This window comes from Papilio xuthus, unplaced genomic scaffold (assembly GCF_000836235.2).
Source record: "Papilio xuthus unplaced genomic scaffold, Pxut_1.1 DF825946.1, whole genome shotgun sequence".
NCBI classification, from domain to species: domain Eukaryota; kingdom Metazoa; phylum Arthropoda; class Insecta; order Lepidoptera; family Papilionidae; genus Papilio; species Papilio xuthus.
The window spans coordinates 2,182,862-2,208,321 of NW_013532703.1; the positions used below are offsets into that span (position 1 = coordinate 2,182,862).

Here is a 25,460-nt window from a genome sequence, read left to right on the forward strand (position 1 = left end):
AGCTGACAGGTTTAATGAAGATATAGGTACGTATTTAATAAAAAAAGAAGTGGTAAGGAAATCTACTAAGTTAGCTAAGTATCTAAAAGTAACCAATGCATTTGAAATTATTTTTTTTAAATAAAAACGTACGTAGTTGCGTTTACGAACTGCCATGAACAAGCTAACAATTTCATAATCCAGTTTCATTGTTAAAATCTTCCGCATTGTATAAAATATATTTATGTACAAATATAATTGTGAAATTTGACATTGATGGTACATAACAAAAAGCGTTCTTCTATATAAATGTGAAACCAATTTTAGTCGTTTCACCGCAGTTTTCCCACTATTACGGCTCGGTGTAGTTAATAGACAAAATGGCGTCGTCACGGGTGACACACACAATAATCGTGGCTTTATCTTAAGTGTGGAATCGGCCTTACGCGCATCCGCACTGGCGAACTTGGCCTTAACTTTTGTATTGAAATACAACATAACTCAGCTATTGTTTGAGATTTTTCTACATTTGTAAGTAGGACTACGATTGTTAATATAATTATATGCCTACAATACTGATTACTGAGCTTCTGTTGTGTGCTATAACTTGCCTATTGCGCTTTGGTATGATGGCATCGTGCTTAAGACAGATTTTCATTTATGTCTGAAATAAATCTAAACGCCAACTTACAGTTGAATATTAATGTTCTTTGTATTAATCTAATACATAATTCTTAAAATAAAGCTTAGTGACTCACTGGTTAAGCCCTTGTTCTAATCTTCAGGTCTTAGGTTCAATTCTTGTCGTGTACCAATGTATTTTTCTATATTCGATTTATATACGTATATTTATCCGACGTTCTTACGGTGAAGGAAAACATCGTGTAACCTACACACGATGTTTTCCTTCTACGAAGAAGTTGATAGATAAGTGAAGTCAACTAGCACTGGGCCAACGTGGTTGACTATGGTCTAGTCGTCCCTAACTTAGGTAGGCCCCTCGAAACATTTCACAATGGAATGTTCCGTTAACCCACTATTCAGACATCGTATCTTAATAAGTCTATTGATAATGTAAATAGTAAAAAAATAACTAGATGATATAAAAAGATCATGCAATTAAACATGCCTCATAAGTATAGCAATATCATTAATTAGGGGAACATAGAAAAAAGTACAAAAAGGTTTTGCTAGCAACTTTCAGTTTGAAGTACGACTTTGTTTTTTTTTTGCCAGCCAATGTTATCCTCTGTCATTCACAAACAAACTGGCGTTTCACACCTTGCGTACTAATAACTGTTCCAATTAACAGCCAGAATGTGCCTTAAGAATGTGTTAGACATGTAATATTATTTTTTTTAATTACAAATGTTTGATAAAAAGATCATGATTTTTTATTTCTATAATTACGTACTTAAAACATAACATGATCTTACTGTTTGTTAGGTTTAGGCATTCTAGTTAAATGGGTGTATGTAATTTTAATTTGGTGACGTAATTTCTAAGTATACCAAAACCAATTTTACTTCTTAATAATATTATAATTGCGAAAGTTTAGATGGACGGATGTTTGTTAGAAGGTATCTCCAGAAAGGCTCAACGGATCTAGATGAAATTTGGCATACATATTGAACATAGTCTGGACATACGCTATTTTTTTTAATGTTAAGCGGACGGAGTCGCGGGCGGCAGCTAGTAAGATATATACGCCACTTCAATCGTATTTTTTTTGTAATTATTTGTAATCGTATATTTTTCGCTCCGATTAATTAAATCCGAATTTCAGAACCAAAATAAACTGTAACTCGGATTGATCTATTTTCTTTTAAAAAACAAAGTATGTTAATTAACTCGAATGAATTGATTGCAATAATAAAAAGACACAAACAGATTTCGTATTTCCTTCCGAAATAAAATCGTTTAATTGTCAAAATGTCAATACGTACAAAGATGGAGGTTGCAAGGTGAAAAATTGCGTCACTTCTAAAGTTTCGAAAGTCGCGGTATCTTGTATTTATTTTTACAAGGGCCTCATGTCGAACCCGCAACAGATGTCGGTACGAACGGGCGACTCTCGACTTTATTTATCGCTTTTTAATGACCGCGATCACCGGTAGCTTTTATACTAAAGTAATACAGCCATATTGACGGACATGTCAAGTCAAAAATAAATTACAAACTTTTTTTAGAGTTACAATGGCAATGATTTTATTTCTAGCCAGTGTTACCTTCATTTTTTAAAAAGTTTTTAATCAAATAAAAATCTTAAAGTAAAGTAAGATTAAAAATATTATCCGGCAATTGTTTTTTTTAATGCCATTAAAACAACACAGATTTCTTATTCATTGTTAACTTTACTTGCACTTCGACATAAAAAGGTTAATGACTTTATCTCAGCCTAAAATAAAACTAATTTTAATAATATGAGTAACAGGCATTTATTTTTAGTTTAAATTATGCATAATTCATTTTAATTGCATCAAATTAACATCGCTTACGTAAATTGCATCGCTTGAAAAAAATATTTTACAGGTTCCAAACGGTATTCTTGTATACGATAAACATCAAAAGGGCGCTGTTTCTTAATGAAATAATATTAAACATTAAAGGTTAAATAGTTGTAAAAATAATCGTCCACATTTCTCCTGGGATTGCCACTATCAGCTTGACATCTCTCTCATTTTCTTCGAAAAAATAGAGACAAAAATATATAACACAAATATGTTATATAAGATTCGATTTTGTCAATAAAATTTCGCATCTGCTATCATTACAATGTTGCAAGTTGCAACGTTTATAAATTACACTACTGATTGCATTTACCGTGTGTTTCTGAGACCCAAATACAAAGTCAAAAATAATGCCAGGGATGACGATATATTTTATACGGAGATTTATGTTTTAGAAACGCAGGCTTAGAAAATAATGTTTTGTATCTAAAAATTATAAATTCCGTAAGAAAAATATTGATGTTATAATTCTAACTGAAGTAAAAAATATTTCCCGCCATTTTGCATTGGCTGGAAAATAATAGCGCGGTTTGCCACAAAAGAAAAAAAAAACATTGACAATTGTTAGATGCGGACAGAGGGGCTCAATGTGAATGCAACATCAATTATTATTTTAAAATAACAGTTTTGTCCGTACAAAATATATTTACGCACTGCTGGTCGCTAGCCGTGGCTTGAGCGTACTTGTGTGTGTTTTGCCTGTGTGCGTTTGTATCTGTGTTCTGATATAGGATGTTCGTGAACGTATGATTGAAATACAATTAGATTTACTTTCTACTTTTAATACAGGACGTAGGTTAATAATTAATAGTTAGGTATTATTTAATAAAATGATTAATGAAACTTAGGACTTTTTTAGATCAACTTCTATGAAGAAATTACTTAAAATTTACGAACAATTCTAATGTTGTAACGATACAATTATTTGTTTAAAAGAAATGACTTCATTCCTCTTCTTATGAATATCAAATGAACATTAAAAAAATATCCAACAATTACAAAAAGAAAAACTATCGTAAATATGTACAAGCCAAGAATAATTATATGCTTTACTCTCCAAATATAATTCAGCTTTGGCACTTACCAAAAATGGTAAAATTTACATAAATTAACTCATTGACAAATGAAAATTATGATTTTATTAGAATTAAAATCGAATAAATAATTAAATTCAAAAAACAGAACACGCTGTATACGCCGGCGTGTTTATGCACATCAATTATAAAGGCACCGCGCGGAACCGCGTCCGCCGAGGGCGCTTGCCGAACATTCGGAGGTCATATGTCTTACCAGTACGTGCACTAACGAGGATACTGTTAAAAACTTTTATTTAACTACCAAAATCAGTGCTACACGATATCTCTCGTTAATGTTATCAAATTGATTTACCACGGGTTTCTGAGACACAGATATTTTCTGTGTCACATATCGTCATTATTTTTATCTTTGACAAAACAGAGATAATGGTATATTTTAAACGGGGATTTTCATCTCGGAAACCCTCGATATGTATATTTTAAGGAAATTTATTATAAGATGCTAACGAGCAACCTGAATACGCCGAACTGGCGAAGCAACTTCTGCCCAGACATCTACGACTGTTGCCTTGCCTACCTTTAATCGACGGAGGAGGATACATGCGGAAAAAGAATACATCCCTTTCTCCAGCAAATCCACTTCCCCTTTCCATTCTTTCCGAATAAAAAAAGGTGGAAAGAGAAATGGGACTTAATTAAGACCTCAAGAACGCACACTCATAAGACGAAACGCCGAATTACTTGCACTTCGTGCTTGTCTTTTGTTTTTCAACGTCGGTTTAATCCTTATTTGTCAGGGTGGTAGATTTAACACCCTTCTTAAGTCATAGTTAGCTCCTATACTCTAGAGTTGATATGAGCTGATGATAATACCGATTGCAATAACATTAAAGACGCCTGATCCCGCATTTTTATTAGTCTGAAGTAACTACAATTGTAATCATATATGTAAAATGATTAATGCTAATTAATTTGTCTATTTCACTTGTAGTATCTTGAATTATAAGTAACGTATTCATGATCGTAAACTTTATTGCTTTTAATTTTAATAAACATTTGTTACAAGAGTTATTTTAACTTCTTGGGTAAAACCCATATGTCTAATATCAGTACACAAGATGAAATATTTTATATTTTGGTTGTATCTTTAAGTAAATAAATTCCAGCTTGATACGTATAGAGCGTCGGTGGCTCAGTGGTCAAGCACTTGACTTGCAATCTGCAGGTCCTGGGTTCGAATCCCGCCATGTACCAATGTGTTTTTCGATTTCCGATTTACATATGTACATTTATTCGACGTTCTTACGGTGAAGGAAAACATCGTGATGCAACCTGCACAAATCTGAGAAGAAATTCAAAGATATGTGTGAACTCAACCAAACCGTACTGGGCCTGCGTGGCTGACTATGGCCTAGTCACCCTTAACTTAGGGTAGGTTCCGAGCCCCTTGGTGGGGACGTATAGTGAGCTGATGATGATGATACTTTCACGCGTTCTTAAGAAAAAGGATCTTGACGGACGGACAACAAAGTGATCTTATAAGGGTTCCGTTTTCTTCCTTTCGAGGTACGGAACCCTAAAAATTGTCCAAGTATTCTCCTTTATTGTATATTACATTGTCATAGTTAATTTTTGATAGAAAGTGTTGGCTGTATAATATAAATCTGAATAAGCAACTTTAAAGAGGAACGCAACTGCAGTCCTTTGGTATAGATATCTATGGGCTGTGTGATTATTTAATTGTTCCCTTTGCTCGTTTGTATAAAACAAGGTACAGTCGAACCTAGTTTAGCGAGAGTCCAAGGAATTTTGATACTAATCTCGCTTATAGAGTTTTCTTTCGAACTCGAATTTCTCGCTTATGGAGATCGTATGTCCGGACCGGATATTTACACTCACTTACAGATTTCTCACGTATCCAGGTTCGATTTTACGATTTAAAGTTTATGTCAAAGGTCTTTAAAAATTATTCGTATATACAGCATGATGTAAAATGTTTCCGAGGTCAATACGGTTCAAGTAAACCAGCTAAAAAAGGTTACCTTTAATGTTATCTTTACGAAGAATTTACTGGTTCTGATTTCAGTATCGCTTTGATTGGCAATGTCGGATCGATTTCTTTGAGTGTCGTAATTATCCAATAATAAGTAATCACCCTTTACATCGATACGTATTATCTGTAATTTCATTTATCAAAGTACGGTTACCGGTGTAAAAAATCGAAACGTAGCCGAAAAAAAAAAGTTTAGTTTTTTTTTTACTAACATGAAAAAGTGAAGATTATTTCAGTGTTATTTTAAAAAGTGACTGTCATCTGTCAGAATTATCATTTATACAACTTTGATAATGAATATTAATTCTAGATATTAAAATGTAGTGTTTGTTCGACTCTTTGTACCGAAATTAAAATCTACACTAAGTGACTGTTGAAGTAAATGATGAAGAAATCTGAGCGTTGAAGTTAAACATTTTTTAAATAAATAAAGAGCTTTCAATACCTGCCGTGTGTTCAATGTAAGTCACCATACATTCTCAAAAATGTTTTTTGTCGTAAATCATACATTTTCATACATATCAGGTAATTCGTATGAACATAACACTTTTCTGTTTGCATCAAGATGTTTTTTATAAGGCCGACTTTCTCTTAAAGGCTATATTTTTTATATTGTATCATTGAAGGCGGTATAAATAGCATCAGAAACCCACGTGTATGTAGTTGTATGAATGTGGAAGAAGCGCGCCAAATAGAGGTCCATGGTCTCTGCCTATCCCTCCTGGTTAAGGGTATGAGTTACGTTGTTGTATCGTTAAATATGTATTTAGTAACATATTCAAATGTATCAAACTTCACCTGATATGTGAAACATATTCTTGACCCTTTTATTGACTTTGAAAAAATAGAGACAGCAATAGTTGAATCGCATTGATATATGCAGTTAAATTTCCACTGTACAAACACCCGTACAAAAACTTCTTTTCTCTTTTTCCAATTCAAGTAGAATGAAAGAGATGATATGAGATGTTTAATTATTACATTTTCGACACTAATAGATAATCTTTACTATCAAAACTATTATATATCTATCCCTTTCTGAACTATTAAGTCAGATAAAGATAAATAAACTTTAAAAGACAAATCAACGGTACTTTTATTTTACCGGATAATGAGATTAAAAAAGATTACATCGAGATTAAAAAATATCGATTCGATTTCTGACATTCATATACATTTCCGTTTCGATTTATTCAATAAATTTACAGTAACGAAGTGCAACCGATAAAGACCAGTAACCCCAATCTTGGTGTAAAAAAGTGTCAGTAAATATAAACTTGATATTGCTTAAGTATCGTCCTTAATTACACTTCTGAATGGCACCCGTTCTCATGCGTAATTACTGTCTTGGAAACAGGAATATGTCGATACGAGTATACTTTGTATGTCCGTTTGTCAATTGTTTAAAAGGATCTGCGGCTCAAGACAATGTCCCGCTATCTTCTAAATTCTGTCTCACGCGTTTGTTAAATATTTTTTTTATAATATGCGGCTCTGTTATAAACTTTGGTCAAAGAAATCTTACTAATATAAATACGTAAGGTTAGTTGTATGGATGCTTGTCATCAAACGGCTTAAAGGATCTCACTGAAATTTGGCATTGATGTAGAACATAGTCTGGAGGAATACGTAGTCTATACACTTACAACTTTGTGATACAAATTTAGATAGTTGGCAACTATCTGCTAAACAGCAAAGGTTAACGTCCTTAACATAATAAAAACAAAACTGGATGACATTATGCAAGCTTTAATGCTATAAAATAAAATTGTACATTCAAAGTCGCATGTCGTAGTTAGTGATCTTTTGAATTTATTCATGGTTTTATTACCCAATAAAACCATGAACCCGCGTGCAGATCGGGCTGGTTAATTTATAACTTATAAATCGATTTCCACGTAACATTATAATGTTTTTCATAGTTTACCTAGTTAGGATTACTAGATATTAAATACATTGATTGATTATCACGTATACTCAATAAAATTTATCAAATATACTCTTAGATATTTTAATAAATGTAAAGACTAGCTGTAGCGCGTGAGTCCGACACGCGGAATTAAAATAAAAAGTTAATTAGTAACCTACGTCTACTATACTAGACTATTTCGCCTCGCAAGAGACAAGGGAAAATATGGAAACCTGATCGCCAACCTTCGTTTGTCAGGCACCTACGTATTCTGAAGAAGAACCTACGTATTCTACTAGAATATGTTCTATATTTATACCGATTTTCAGTTAGATCCTTGTCATTTCATACATCCATCTAAACAATCGCATTTATTTTATTAGTAAGGAATAAAATAATCGGGCAATCTACCTAATATCAAATGTTGATATTTTTGACCACTACCTTTATAACTGTTAAAATAATAAAAAGATAAAAAATATCGTTTGATTATAATTTTAAGCGTTATACAAACTAAATTTAGTTATAACTTCTTTATATTATCTGCCAGTACTTTAAAAAAAATTACTTGTATATTTTGTGTCTCATTTTCTTTCCAATATCTATGTTGCGATCAGAAATTTACTTTTTAATTTCTATTTTTATGCCGGTAGTCTTTACGCCTGTTGATGAGGCATATGTTCAGGTAAGACTACATTAACCTTTTATCGTTTTTTGTTTGATACTATCAAGTCAACAAGCCTAGATAATTGACGATCAAGTATATAAGAGACGTACGTATTAGGTACAATTTCGACTGAGCGACTTGTCGCACGACTATGTTGCGACTGCAGAATAAAATGATGCACTCCTAGAATTGTATCGCTTCGTGGAAATAGGGACTTATGTTTTCCAATGTGCGTAAAAACGCAGTGGAAATTATAATTAAATATTATTCTAAATGAGGTTATAAAAATCAATGTTTTATAATCATACGTTAAACTGGCGTAGAATCTTAGTAATATTATAAATGTAAATTTTTGTATGTACGGATGGATGGATGTTTGTTAGAAGGTATCTCCAGAATAGCTGCATGGATGTTGATGAAATATCATAGATGTAGAACATAGTCTGGAAGGACACAGAGGCTACTAATTAAATATTTTTTTTAATTTCGCGCAAACGGAGTCGCGGACAATAACTAGTGATATAATATCTCAAATTTAAAGCGTCAATAGGCTAATGGTTAAGGGTACGGATTTCCGATCACAAGGTCGGGGGTTCGAATCCCGCCATTTGACTATTGTCGTAAACCATACCCTAGCACAAGCCTAGAGCTTAGTTGGAGTGGTTAAAAAAATATTAGTAAATTTACAAAAAATCTGTTAATATTTTAACAAAAAAAAAGATAAGAAAAATTGAGCGTGATATCAATCGACCGCAATACAGTCAACTAAAATTTTAGTTTCATTAATCATTAACAATAAAACGTTAAAAAAAAACCAATTGTCTATGATTACATGGCTCGTTGACTATGCAAAAAAAATTGTACTAAATACGTGTAACACTAACTAAAGTTAATACAATAAGGCTTAAAAGCTGATATAAATCATAAACACAATAATCACATTCATTAGACTGTTAAAATATTTAAATGAAATTGTCTATGGCATCATGTAATTTATTTTATCTTTACTATTCTTTATTAATCTGTGGTTCCATAATTATAAGCGTTATAGTGAAATTTATGACCATTGTCTACGATATAATTAATAAAACATATTATGTCTAGCTACCGTGCGGTGCACACTTTTGTTATTTTTTGCAAATATACAAGGACGTTATCGTTCATTATTTTAACTAAAATCAAAAATGTTGTAGATTATTTAAAGAGATAAAATTATAAGAATTATTACAATTTTTAGGAATATGCTTTAATTAACTCGTAAATATAATTTATATACGGATTTAAATAATAAATTTTATAAATGCTACGATAAGTATAATTGCAACGAAATTTAATTCGCGTACCATCGAGAGTAATTTTAGTTTTCTTTGCTTATCTTGATTTATAAAAAAAACAACTAAAACTGTACTTTACCTCTACTAAGTATCAAAGAGTCTCTACTTCACACCTACTAAGTATCAACTAAGTGGCTATTTTACTCCTACTAAGTCTCTACTATATCTCTACTAAGTATCAAATATATGCAAGATGATCATCACCTATTCGTAAAACAGAGGCTTACTTAAATAAGGCCATCTTCACACCAAGCATGCAATCAACGGACGATACCAAAAGGCGAATTTAAATTAAGAAGATTTTTTTTAAATATATCAATAATTAAATAATTAATTGAATCAACATGGTACGCTGTGTGGTCGCAAAATTAAAGCGTGTTACAATCACTCATATTCCCGCAAAACTAGTTTCTGCACACTAGCGCCACGAGTGCATACTACAAACGTATAGAACCTCTTTACAAACGTACGAGTAGCACACTAGCGCCACTAGTGCAACATGTAACCTCTTTACACAGATACGGGTTGTACACACACTAGTACGACCCGTGTGTGCACACAAGCAGACAGCTGATATGCATCGACCTACCAAGTAATTATATGTTTACAAACACTGCTGCTATATCTTTAGTTGTACGGTATACTTTATGTAGTGATGGAGACATGTCGATTATAAAATCGAGTTTTTCTACATGTTGTATTATTAATTTTCACAGCAACTGGTTTATTATTTCCACACTTACATATAATTGGAAAAAACATAGTAGGAACATTAGAATTTTTCAAAAATAAAAAAAAAAACATTGTGATAACTATTATATTAGTATAGGTTTATGAATCGACCATTTAATTTCGTCCCTTATGACAAACAGCAGATAACTTTAATATAACATGAATATATATTACAAATTTAGTCTTGATTTCTTTATATTTCTCAAACCAATGAGATTGGCAAAAAATAAAGCTGGACATAAAGCGCCTCATAATTCACTGTATATAGAATTAGTTATTAATTTGAAATATTAACAAATCTGTATATTCGTCACGTCTGCCTCAACAAAACCAAAAAAAAAAATTAAAAAATATCGATAACCGCAAAAACTGTACATCCCTATTTTTAAGCTGGACGTTTCGCTGGCACGTAGACACGGAGTGTTATCAGAATAATGACAGATCTCAAGCCGGGACCGAGAGCTACGTGCGGTAAAAATACCGCAAATAAATACCATGCCTTAAATTGCTGTGACACTTGCGAGTACTCTAAAATATACCTTAACTGTAACAACATAGAAATCAAAATCTAATCAAGCAGTCTATTAAAAACTTCATCGTTTTTTCTGTCAAGGTCATTGTTATAATTTTAATTAAAATAAGGATAAAATAATTTCGATCGTCATTTATCTATTCATAAGATCTGCACAAATTTCAAGTGATCAACACAAAAGCTACTGCTTTTACCGTGGGTTTCTAAGACCAAAATCCCCGATTAAAATATTGTCTTTGTTGTGTCAAAGATGAAATAACTGATGACGAGAGATATTGGTGTCAGAAACCCACGGTTAGTGTTTGAAAAACGAATTCTTTTATTTATGAAAAAATAAAACTATTAGTGTTAATTTATATTACAAGTTTATATCTTGACCTAACCAATATTTTTGGTTAAAAAGCTTAACCCATCACACAACATCCTGTGCTTTGAAGAATGAATCTGAGGGAATTATTAATGATAATTTTACTACATCTAATCACTCCATTTGGAATAATTAGCGTGAAGATTTTTTATGTTTTAAAAGTATGAAACACTTTCACGCTTCAACGCTAACGAGAAGAATTCTTTTCATTACACAAATTCTACACATTCTAACAAAGATTTTAATTTATTTTTAAATAGCTTTAATTGCCGTAGTTGTCTTTTTGATCACTCACTTGATTGAACGCACCGTATAATAATTACAATATAATAATTAAAAAAAAATATTGAAATTCTGCGCAGACGAAGTCATGGGCATATGCTAGTTCCTAATAAGTTAGTAACTGAACTATAACCGAAGGGTTCCACTGACAAAACATGTCGCAATTTCTCTCACTTATAAAAAAATGTGTATTACCACAATGAAAACCTAATGTTAATCAATCTTGGATTATTAATGTGTCGTGATTCTTCTTTGATGTTTGTTTACATTCGAAACATCAAAATTCTATCATAGCGAACTAAATCAGTATCTCATTTGGTTTACATAACGCAATCACGAAGTACCAGGGCAGCATAATAAAGCAGGCAGTGAGATACAATCATTTTCCGTGGCCTTGCGCATGATTCATCGCCTATCGTATAATCAATACCACAGCGTTACACAGTCAAAGAGAATGTACGTCATATTTAAGGTTCAACATTAAAATCTCGTCATGTAAATATCAATTCTATAGCTATAAAACTAAGTCTTAAATTACTTAAAATTCTTTACAGTTTGTGGGGTTTTCACCGAATTTGCTTTTTGACCGCTTATAATTTTTTCCTTGACACGGAAAGATTTCTATGAACTATTAAGAAAGGTTTCAAGAAATTTTTTGCTCATCTACTATAGGTCAGAGAAATATAAGTACTTTTAACTTATTTCTAATGGAAAAATACCATAATTTCGCACAATATTCTGGGAAATTATGTATATCGACCTATCTTAAGAATGTTGTACGTCTCTTCGTTCCTATTTTCTTTGTCTTAAATGTATGCTTTCGAGAATCCCGGACGTAAGCAAGTTTGGAAACCTAATCTATTTCTTTTCATATATATCTTTTTCACTTGTCATTCTTTTTCAAGACCTTCCTCGTTTTATGGTATCCTGGTACTTAAAAATATAGTACCATACTTATAAATCGTAACACTAAGTAATTTTTTTATAAAAAATTGCATTGGATTTTCTCCAATTTTGCATTTCCACTTTCATTTTCGCGTGTGAATATAAAATAAAGACCATACCATAATCAAGTTAATGGCAATCGCTTTAAATTAAAATATACCATTAGCGGACACTGGCAATTAGTTTGTCGTTACTTAAACAGTGAATAGGGAAAATATAGAATTACGTGTGAAAATAATTAAATAGACAAGCAAAAAAACTTATCGTCTCTTTGGAATTTTGAAATTATAGACTATTTCTGTTAAAAAGAAACTCGAATAATTAATAATAATTAGCTGTCACCCACGACTCTGTCCGTGCGGTACTAAAAAACTCAATTCTCAGTTCCAAGCTATGTACTACATCTATGCGAACTTTCAGCGAGATCCATGCAGCTGTTCCAAAGATATCATCTAACAAAAAATACGAATGTTTGCATAGATAGATGGATGGATGGAGAACATAGTCTGGAAGAACACATCATCATCATCAGCTCACTATACGTCCCCATCGAGGGGCTCGGAGCCTTTTTTTTCAGAGGGGAATGCTTTATGCATACTCCGCGCCCCGGGGGGGACGCGGTAGTTATGTGGGATTCTCCTCCATAGCGGAGGCGTACCCACTAAACCCCTCTGTTCCTCCAACCCATCGGGACGGGACCACGGGCACGCTTTCGCTCTCGTCCGCGGCCCAGGGGCTCGGAGCCTACCCTGATTTAAGGGTGATTAGGCCATAGTCAACCACGCTGGCCAAGTACCTGGAAGAACACATAGGCTACTAATAAGGTTTTTTTTTTAATTCTGCGCGGACGAAGTCACGGGTGACGGCGGACGTAGTGCGATAAATAATTTCTTAAAATAAGGACTGTAACAGACGGTAAATCGCTTAAGAAAACAAGCTGCGACATTACTTCATGGTTTAAATTGCTTAGATAAGTAGATTTTATATAAGTGTCCGTTAAAACCGGGTCAGTTTATCACGGCATTGTACGCTGTCCGTTTAAATGATTTGTAGGAAAATCCAGCGCTGCACGACTGCCGTCTCACGCTTCACGCCGCGGCCCTCGCGTAAAATGTTATAAGTTGACTTTTCAAGGATTTTCAACTTAGTACATTAGATCGTGTGCACTGTTGCGTTTTCTCACGTTGTACAAATAAATGTCATGAGTTTAAATGTATAGATATAGTCAAGTTTATTAAATATGATTCATAAAAGATTACCATTTTTATGTATGTTTTATGTATGTATTAAATAAATATAACGGTAGCAAACTAGAATGTTTATTTTATTGCCACTAAAATAATGGATTAACTAAGAGATTAACTGAGAGATTAACTGTTGATTTCTGAGACTAAAATATTATATGAATGAAACATAACGACGCCCCATTACCTTTGACAAAACAAAGATAACAATATGTTTTAGACGTAGATTTTGGGTCCAGAAACCCATGGTAAGAGGTCACCTATGCTTTTTTTATTTTCACCATCTTGATTGATTTAGTTTTTGTTATTCGATAGTTATATTTATCTTACGAATACACTTTTACAGGGAATTGATTGAAAGAAAAAATAATTTACGTCCAATCTAACTACCGATAAAGTAAATAGCTTATCACGCGAACAAAAGAAACAAAACGGAAAAAAAACTGTTGCTATTTCAAGAATCCCAGCATTGTGAAGACAATCTTGAAATGACAAGTCTTTCATTAAAGTCGATCCATTATTTCAAAGCTTTGTCACCGAAATTATTTTGAACGTTACACTCTTCTCACGGTCACACCAATAGCGGACGACTCCGAAATCTTACGAATTGTGACTAATTCGAAAATAATTATGTCGGACTACTTCCTTCTGACAAGAAAAACCACAATTGCTTAGTTGCGTGCCACATAGAAACAATGCTACGGAAAAAAATCATAGAAAAAAAATTACATCGTAAGTATTGTCGGAGAAGCGACGCAAATTTTTCACACGCTATCTGAACCTGTGTTCTTCGCTTTGATAATACAAATCAAAATTTCAAGAAAAATACATCTTGATAGTTGATAACAGTAGAAGTGCACGCATTAATACATAGGTAGAAATATCAATTGTGGATTTAACAGTCTTGGTCCTCACGTACATTTTCTATTTCAATATTTATTATTTGATTAGCCACTAGTTCATAACCTTCTAATTATTTAAAGCACACTAGCTGCCACCCGCGACTCCGTTCGTGCGAATAAAAAAAATATAAGTAGCCTATTTGTTCTTCTAGAATATGTTCTATATCTATACCAAATTTTAGTGAGATCCGTTTAGCCGTTCAGAAGATACCTTCAAACAAACATATATCTAAACATTCGCATTTATTATATTAGTAAGAAATAAGTTTCTAGTTTATAACCTTCTTCTAATTATCTAAAGCAAGGGGTACAAATGGAGGAATCTAATTAATTCAATTTTAACAAAAAAAATTGGTCTTATGTTTTTAATTTTAAGAAAACATTCGACAATATATTTTAATTTTACAAATAGAAAAGTGTTTGTCTTATTTCAACAACATTTTAACAGTGGTAGAGCCCGCTTTAACATCTTCGCACGAATCGGCCCGGCTCGCCCGGTGAAATACCACGACCACACAGAAGACAGGCGTGAAGTGGATGCAATTCCGCGTTTCGTTAAAAAAATATTAAGTCTATTTAAGTTAAAATCTAGAGTTGTATCATTTTGTTTTGTTATATTTCGCAATCCACTAATCTAGAAACAAGTTTAGATAATATTAAAACATAAATAACATCATGTAATTCTTCTTGTTTTGAATACATATTTACTAATTGGCTTAGTGGAATCTGAATGATAATTTTACATTTAAATTCTATAAATGTCTAATATAAAATTGAAATCGTAAGCATTTAAGATAGTCTGACATAAATTGATACAAAGATAATAATAATTAAGTGAATTTATACATTTATACTTCATAAACGTAGATTTACACCGATGAAACAATAATATAAAACATTTCATTCGTTATTTTTTTTTTAATAAATCAGATTACAGTTAGCGTATGTATGATATTAAGGCAATAAAAAATCAAAATAAAGTTGTTACAGAGTGTTCCAAAATCAACCACTTTACAAACTGTATTCTTTTGTTAATAGAACTGTCTTCAAAAATTCAAAGACGCGTGACGTCAGCTGCACTAGTTCCATCACCCTAACTTGGGTAGGCTCTGATGCCCTCGGACATATGTCCTCATATATTATAGACATATTCAATCTTACTATATCTTACTAAAAAGATAAATGCGAATGTTTGAATGGTTTGTATCTCCATAGCGGTTGCAAGGATCTCGATTAAATTTGGCATACATATAGAACATAGTCTGTAAGAAGACATAGGTTGCTAATTAAGTTTTTAATTCCGCGCGGATGGAGTCGCTGGCAACAGCTAGTATATACATAACTATTAGGCTATAGGCTGGTATTTCCTGTTTACTATAACGTAGTATGTAAATTGGTTTGTGTATCTGAGAGTATGGTATGGAGTTATGTTTCACTTCATTATTTTGCAATGAGACGCCTGAACCATTATAATGACTACAGCGATCGTAGGGTTAGGGGCTAATTTATTGCATCAATTTTGTTATAATACCTCGCCTTATCATGCTACTATTTCAGATAATCAAATAAAGTATCTAAAAGGATTTTATAGGTTAGTTTTCAAATTATATGTAGCTTATAGAATTTTAAAAAAAAACTTAATAAGTAGCCTATTAGTTCTTCAAGACTATGTTCTGCTTCTATGCAACATTTCTGTTAGATCCGTTCTGAACTTTCGCATTTATAAAATTAGTAATATTAAGAAGACATATTTTTAATTCTTCTTTAACTCTTGAACATTATGAAATATAGTAATCTTCAACTTGTTTAGAACTTTATAAAACAATTAAAATTTGATTAATAATTTATTCAATTATTAAATAAATACCTATGTTCAAATACCGTTGGATTCTGAGACAAAAATCTCTGTATACATAATATTATTATTCCTGTTATTGTCTTTGACAAAACAGAAATGAAAATGTTTTAGTGACTTTGGTATCAGTAACCCACGGTTAGTGTGACACTTATAGTAAGTTTTCATTGCCGAAACTTGGTAACAAATTTAATTACATATTTTGGTAGTGGAAACCAACGCTTACTTATATTTATTTGTTAAATTTACGTATGTATTATTTAAACATTGTAATACTTTAAAACAACTAATATAAGATTAAAAGACGTTTGAAATGTTGTAATAACAGGGAAGTTTCAAACATAATGCATCCTAATTGTAATTGCCGAATTAGCGGAGATTCTGCCGACCCCATTTGTTAGGGTGTTGACAGGGCAACCAGCGACTCAGTTAATTTAACCATATGCCCTTTATTTATAACTTAAATGAATTCTAAAATATTTAAGGGATTAATTTCCTACTTATCAATTGTTCTTGTTATTTTGATCTTACCAATATTATAAATACGAATGTTTAGATGGATGGATGTTTGTTAGAAGGTATCACCGGAACGAGCGCGACATATACTTCATGAATAAAGTCAAATTTAATGAAAATTAGTTGTTAAATTAGCATTTAGTGTCTACTACTAGCTACTAGTGTTTCGTTATTTTTATTCAAGACTCTTTTGAATGTCATGTTTGTTGTTACGATGATTATAAATTATAAATTAATAAATTTATTTTACATTTTATATTAACAATAATTAAAGTAACGCGGCGAATGAAAACGAAATTAATTTAAAACATATGTTCGTTCCACTTATTCATCAAACTTTTTACCGTCATTAATATTAATACGATGATTTTAAATTAATTATCATTTTTAATTGAACTCCCAGCGCCTCATAAGAAAACGCATGACAATCACAAGGAAATCGAAACAGTGACCATACATTGATGATATGTAGGACTGTATTATTTTTTACGACAAACATTCTCAAGTCAAGTCAGTCTAATATAATCTGTTATGTTACACGAATTACTCGATAATAAATATTTTTAGGCTCGGAGCCTACCCTAAGTTAAGGGTGATTAGGCTATAGTCAAGCACGCTGGCCAAGTGCGAGTTGGTTGACTTCACACATATCTTTGAATTTCTTCTCAGATATGTGCAGGTTGCATCACGATGTTTTCCTCCACCGTAAGAACGTCGGATAAATGTACATATTTAAATAAGTATTTTTATTATGCAATTATTTTTAGATGCCTTCTCCTAATGAAGGTTGGAGATCATATTAGCAACTTGAACTCTAGACGCAGCAGTTTTAAATTTAGAACACGCAGATTTGTTTTAATTGTACTGGCAAAGATTTTACAGACAAGTTTTTCTTTTTCTTGCCAGTAACTATTTCATATATATAACATATATTGACTATGAAATAGGTTGATTCAATTGTTTACAGAAACGTTAAGCAATTCGTTCCACAGTGGAAGGAAATCATCTGCTTTTCCTTGGTCCATATGTAACTTACATATATTAATTGATACTTTGGTTTCATACAGTCTCCTCTCATCTGTCCTCTTTTATGTGAATAATAAAAAATAATTTCGAAATTGACATAATACGAAACAAGTCCTGTTGTAACGAAATGCATGCTCACCCTATAACCGCAAGTGATAAACCATGAAACGGGTACAAAACAAGAAATTCTGTCAAGGACTCACCGCGCCTCCTGCATTATTCATAGCGGCCGTGCTTTTGGCAGAACAAGCGTGTCAACACGGGATTGCTGTAAAAAAGTTAGCATTTCGTATCAAGACACGTTCGATGTATCCTTACTATTGGTACATCGCTACACAATCGATTATTGTTTCTTTTAATCTCTCACTAATTGAATTCAACGTGTAGAGATTTGAATTAAGAATGTTTCTTTTGACATTAAAATGTTAAAACGAGATATCGAGTCATTGGGATGTCGATAGGATAAAGGTCTTGATTGTGGCATTAAAAGTTTTTATCGATCTTTATACAACGTACTACACGTACTAACGTAGATGTCCCTAAAATTGAGGAAAAATTGAGGCAAAATCCGGCTAGAACGTCGGGCGATTACTTTTGTCCCCGTAGTGCTAAATCTTCTAGTTATCTTATGTTTTTGGATGATTGCTTCCATATTATATCTAAATGTATATAGCAAGCTAAATCTCTTTTTTGTGTACAAATATGAAAGAATTTAGTAATAAAAAGAAAAACTATGCGTATGATTTTTATTTAAAATCTTACTTATATAATAAATTCGAATGTGTAGAATGGATGGATAGATGTTTGTTAGAAGGTATCTCCGGTAAGGCCCAATGTATCATAATGAAATTTAGCACAGATGTAGAACATAATATGGAAGAACACATCGACTACTATTTTTTTTTTTTATTCCGCGCGAATAAAGTCGAGGGCGAAAGCTTCATACGCTTCATTAAAAAAGAACCTAACCAGTAAAATTCTTGTACAGGTGCATGCAATATTTAAATAACATTGTTGTACTTATAAATCTAAATCACCGACAAACCGAATCAATGCTTTTAAATATCGATAAAAATTCGTATATAGTGACCGCTTCGGTACGCAAGAAAGTCAACATGCCCTCGCGTCAGTCGCAATAAAACTGTGTCGGCAAAGATAAAGACATTTCGCGGGCGCTGCGCGGGCTTTCACCGACACTTGCAAAAAGCTCCGACAACGGACGAGCTTTTTGCGGTTATGTTTCACACGAAGACAGAACAGACATTGGAGTACTGTTATTATTCAAACATACACGTACTGTCAAAATAATACTGCTCTGTTTTGAAGTTAGGATAGTTTCACACGAGGGCAGAACAGTATTAAGTATACTACTGCTATTTTTTAAACGCACACACAATGTTATAATAAAATATTTTTGGTATCTCAGTTTGCGTCTTAACAATAGCAATGCATTACCTAATTGTTCTGCCTTAGTGTGAAATTGGCATTAGCTTTTGAACCTCAACTCTCGTAACGATTTTTTGTCGATTTAAAAAAGTTCAAAGTTGAATTATTTGAAATGAGAGACACAAAATAAATAACAAAATACAGAAGCAGTTTTAGTGATAAAATATTTAATTATTAAAGATTAAAATATACTATTTTTCAACATGTTGGTGTCCATAATACCAATCATAGGCTGTCAAAGGGTTAAAAAATTAACACTGTTTTATTGAAGTAGTACTGAAAGAGCTTTATGGTGTATATCCTGCTTAATTTTAAAGGCACATATAAGTCATAAGACACAAGAAAAACAATAAATTAATTTACTTTATTGATACTAAGAAAAACTACCGTGACTACTTGAGGCCATAAAACGTTACATTGTAATCAAGCGAACAAGTAGTGATGTATATCGCAATGTAAAAAAAATGTTGTTATCAATTTCCAGACATATCGATAATAAGCAATTTGTCATTCGATGAACACGATGATTTTTCGTTGTTTAATTTCTTAATTAAGCTCATGTAAATTATAGTATTTTTTTTTAAATATCACGTAAAGTTATGGTTTCACATCTCTTTTATCAAGATACTGGCCACTACATGCACGAATCCGTCTGCTCGGAATTAAAAAAAAACTTGATAACTAGCCTATGTTTTCTTGCGACTATGTTCTACATCTGTTTCTATCAGCTAGATCCGTTGAACCGTTCCGGAGATACCTTCAACCATCTATCCTTCTAAACTTTCGTACTTATGACATTAGTAAAAATAAAACCACGTATGCTAATTTTACTTACTAAATGAGTAAATATAATAAACTTAATAAATGAGTAAAAGATTCCAAAACCTATACCAAAATATATTTAGTAATGTTTTCCAGAGATGAAAGGAAAGATAGTATGTTTTTAACCCATGTTTTACAGTGGAAACGCAGACAAATACAATACCAAAGCGAGACACCGCGCGATGGTCACTTGCCGTATTTGTGCCAAACTACAGCCAGCTGTAGAGATTGATTGATGATAAAATAGCAGCGTTTTATTCAACACCTGTTGATATGGAGTTGGTTGTATACCAAGTGTTTGTTACCTCCATACTGATGTTATCTTAATTAGTATATTTAACTATACTTAGTACAAACACATGCTTCAGAGATAATAAGACGGACATGAGAGTAATTCGCGGATATTTACGTTTATATGTAAGTATATTCTAATGCGTCCTTGTAGTTAAATCGGTCTATTGCTATTTCGATTCAAATCGTATTCTTCATATGGGTAAAATATATAAATTTAGTAGTGATTCTTGACTTTCATAAGCTATGTAGCTACCAGCTGACACTGACGACTCCAACCGTGCCTTATCAAAAAACAACTTAATTAGTAGCCTATGTATTCTTCCAGACTATGTTCTACATCTGAGGCAATCATGCTATATCATTGCAACAGTTCTGGAGATACATTCTACATCATCCAACAAACATCCATCCATACAAACATTCTCTTTTATAATATTAGTCAGATAATGCACACTTGAGCAGTTTTTTCAATTGATTGTTACATTGTTTATCTAAGAACAAATAGCATTTTATAGCATTATCTAGTCCAGTGGTTCCCAAACTTATTTTGTCTACTGCCCACTTTAAGAATAAATATATTTTAGCGTCCCCATATTTTCACATATTTAAAAACCACTATAACTTCAAATTAAATACATTAATTATTGTAACCTATATATGTACATTAACGGAGAATTCTAAACGAAACTTTTACTATAACCCGCAACTTGAAACCCGCAGCGCCTACAAGGGGGCGTTATCGCCCACTTTGGGAAAGACTGGTCTAGTCTTATGTCAAGAGACACTCCCGATTAGTTTCATCGATATGTTAAAATATCTGCCGACTAATTTCATCGATAAACAAAAATATATACATCACTAATTATGAGATTATACTAGATATATCCTGTATCGGATATTACATATCATATCCTATATCCGATACTTTGTATTCTAGGTGTGCGGTGCACATTAATGGATAGCTTATGTAAAACATTTTTATTCATGCATAATTTTATTGCATTTACTATTCTTAGTAAGATTTATTAATGACAGAATGGTACTTTTTTTTCATACGATACACGTGTTATTAAGTTTTATACACTTTTTTATTCAGAGTATATTTTATAGTGTAGAAAATATTGTACCTTTAGAAAATTATGGTATGACGTACAACAGATATGCAATTTTTGATATTTATGCTTCTAATAGCGGTACTATAAGACAACAGACATGCTAAGAGATAATAGGGTTTTACTAAGGGTCTCCCTTAAATATTCCTAAGTACTACCTAGTTATTAAGCTACTATTATTTTGGATAATGAATGTTAAATTGTTAGTGCAATTTTCCACAACATATCTGAAACTTAACTTTTTCTCTTTAGCAACATTTTAATATGAATCAACAGAGTACTTGAAATAGAAAAAAAAATATAAAAACCTATAGTATGTTTTTAAAAATGGATGCCACTAATAGACACTGGCAACCTTTACGTACGTCGCTTTGACAAAAGAAAGAAAATTTCAAAAAACGAAGGAGTCTCCACATCATTCAGTGTCCGGCCGCGGCATGCAGTTTTGTACGAGCTACCGTTTTTTTTTTAAACGCAAAGAACCGCGTCATGCGCTATCGGCCAGCATTAATATTAATAACTTTTTAATTTATTATTTATAGGTTCTCTGAGCCATTCACAAATTGAGTCGTTCGAATAGCCATGATTGATGTTTTTTGATATTAGAACTTTAATGAAGAATATATTGGCATAATTAATATAGGTTGTAGGAAAATTCCTTTAGTATTTTTATAAAAAAAAACTGCATTCATTATGTCAATAATTAAAATTGCTTATAATTTTTTTGTTTCTCAATTATATGTTGATATTTATTTTCCTTGCCGTTCTTTTGTTTGTTTATTTTTAAAATAAAACTGTATTTTTATCAAGTAATAATTATATTTTAATATATTTAAAATTCTAGTAACAAAAGGATTGATAGAAAATATTTTTGGCCTTCCAAAGTACAGAACGTTTAAATGTTTTTTTATTTAGGTTTATTTTGAACTAATGTCATTTTTACATTCGTTTGAACGTCGCATAATTATCAGGTACACCTACCGCATAAACCAGTCCATGGAAGTGGCGGAATAGTTGTATTCGCGAGGGCACCAAGTTTCTTGGTGCTATGCGGCTTATGTTCGATATTTCTTTGTACTCGCCGCCGCTGTATATGTTGAATACCATCGTCCCATACAGGTATCCTGCATACCGCCGTCCGACGGCGAACAGTGACGAAATGCCCGGACCTCGACTCCACGCCGGTGGGAAAGCCAAGTAAATGGATTTAGTGCAAAAACCGAGTAATATCGTTATTGTCCTTTTAACTTTATAAACTATCGTTTTTTTTTCTTTTTAATGTTATTTTAAGTCTTTGTTAGTGGCTAGGTTTAACTTGAGTGCAATGAACGAGACTTACAACTGACTTGAGCCGTAAAAAAGTGTGACAAGCAAATAAAGTTGATAGAATTCTATAGAATGGAGCAAATTCAACTCTCTGAGCGCTATTAGTTAAGATAAATTCCTCTTTAGTATTTCTGTATTCTTTCTACACAACAGTTGATATGTAAAATTTATTAAGACGTTTATTCTCCGTCTTACTTCTTACTGTAATATTATAAATGCATATATTTAGATGGATGGATGAATGTTTGTTTGTACGTATTTCAAAACGGCTGAAAGGTTCACCATCAAATTAGACATACATATAGAACATAGTCTAGAAGAACACATAGGCTACTACTTATTTATTTTTTTAATTCCACTCGAAAGCAGTCGCGGGCGACAGCTAGTAATTTATAAATGCAATATTTTTGAAATATTATTTACCCCTTTTCTTGTTACCCCGTAAGTTTCGCAACAAAGATATTTAAAGTACGTTTCGGCCAGTATGTAAATCTATTTAATATATGGTTTAGGTAAATAAATAGCACAAAACAAAGGAAACAGGACGGGAGTAGCGTGACCAACGAATGTACAGACAGCAAAATAATGTTCTCCACGGGAGTATAATTTCATTGCGGTTGTCGCTGGCATATGGTGCCCGGCGGCCATTTTGTTTCATGCATTTTTTCTGGTAACACAGTAGCTTTTGTCATTCAGAAGGCAGATGTGTCTATTTTATACTGTAAAAATGTACGAATACAAATTGTTACGATGTTTTATTTTTAATTGTTTAAATTTTAATATTATTTTTGTTTTTTCTTTTATTTTTTGAAGACAACGTCGTCTGAAGTCGTAATTAGGCGTTTACTTTAGGTTTTGAATTGCTTTATTTATATTATTTTAAATATTATCTTTGCTATGTTTCTTGAGGATTATTATTATTTATTCTATAATTTTAACGGTCTAATAAAAACGGTAAAATGTTATAAATATGGATGGCTATCAATGCAAACTTGACAACATTGGCTTCAGAAAATCCAGTACAACAGTTAAACAACCCCAATCTTACTTCTTACTAATCTTACTAATATTAGCAATGCGAATTTTTAGATGGATGGATGCCTGGATGGTTGGATGTTTGAAGGTTTGTTTGAATCTCCTGAATGATTACATACTTTCTGAAATTTGGCATATTTGTAGAGCACAATCTGGCAGAACTCACAGGCTAATAATTAAGGTTTTTTAAATCCCGCTCGGACGAAGTCGCTAGCTCGGACGAAGTAGACAGGTAGTCATCAAATAAAGTGGTATTAATTTAAAAAGCTTGGTTATAAATGAAACATCTCTCGCTGATGTAACTATTACAACATGCTTGAAATCTATAAGACTAAGTCAACATATGTTAAGTGAATGAAAATCAGCGTGAATGGGATTAAATAATGCAATAAAACATAACCGCGGAACGAGTTAAGTCGAGTGAGTTGAATGCCAATAGAGTAAGTTAGGTAGAACGGGGTTAAGTTATAGCGTGGCCTGCGACCCGACTAATCGAGGTGGGGTGAAATTGGAGGAGGAGATTAGTGATGTACCCGTCATCAAAATTTATCGATATCGATATAAATTAAAAAACGGTATAGGTTCGGTACAATTTAATATATTTGATACTTAATTATGACCTCTTATAACTGAATAAGACACAACATAAGTGTTATATTTTATTTGCGGCAAATTAAAGAATTTTTTCAATAAGCACCAATTTATTTATGTAACGACATCGATACTTTATCGCAAATTAAAAACAACGAACAAATATTAAACCACATTACTATCATATTATAATAATAAATTAATTCGTATGTCGACAAGTTTAATAATTTCGCTATAGAAAAAATCACATGTTATTAACTAAGCGCAACGTACGTTTTACGTTCGTAATATGTTCTATAAAATTCATGCAAAAGGCTATATTTTAAATCATACAACAACATTACCGATACTTAAAGTATCATTTAAAATCATTTAAAACACTGTTTCTGTCACCTAGAATTAATTTACCCTTGTTAAAAAAAAACTACTTCGAATAGCGGTTTTTTAATGTCACACAAGATAATTGGTTTTGTTTACAATCCATTTGTCACTAATAATTACTGATGTAATATCTTAATTATAAAATTAATCGGTTGCTTTTAAGAAACTTTTGTTTAAAAAATGCATTGAGATTTTCTTATTTAAGACTATTGTTTTATCGTAAACTGGCGGACCCGACAGACGTTGTCCTGTCTACACGTCTTTTATTTGACACTGCGATGGTAGCGCCGTCTGTCGGATCCAATGTAAAACATTCCAAAATCAACAACTACTAATAAATTAAAAATTAATTAAAAAAAATTGTCCAGCGGACAAAATTGTGAATCTAAACCATTCCCAGATCCCCTTGAATACACACAAAAAATTTCATCAAAATCGGTCCAGTCGTTTGAGAGAAGTTCAGTGACATATTCACAGAAGAATTATATATATAAAGATTGGTACTTAGATGTTTAAAAGTACAACAGTATCAGGTTTTATTAGTAGCATATAAAATTAAAGAC

General features: G+C 32.2%; 1 protein-coding gene across 3 annotated transcripts in view; it reads left to right on the forward strand.

Annotated features, from left to right (window-relative positions):
- The window catches only part of Dll (homeotic protein distal-less), a 90,248-nt gene that overhangs the window by 56,938 nt on the left and 7,850 nt on the right, over window positions 1–25,460 (forward strand). The window lies entirely within an intron of this gene.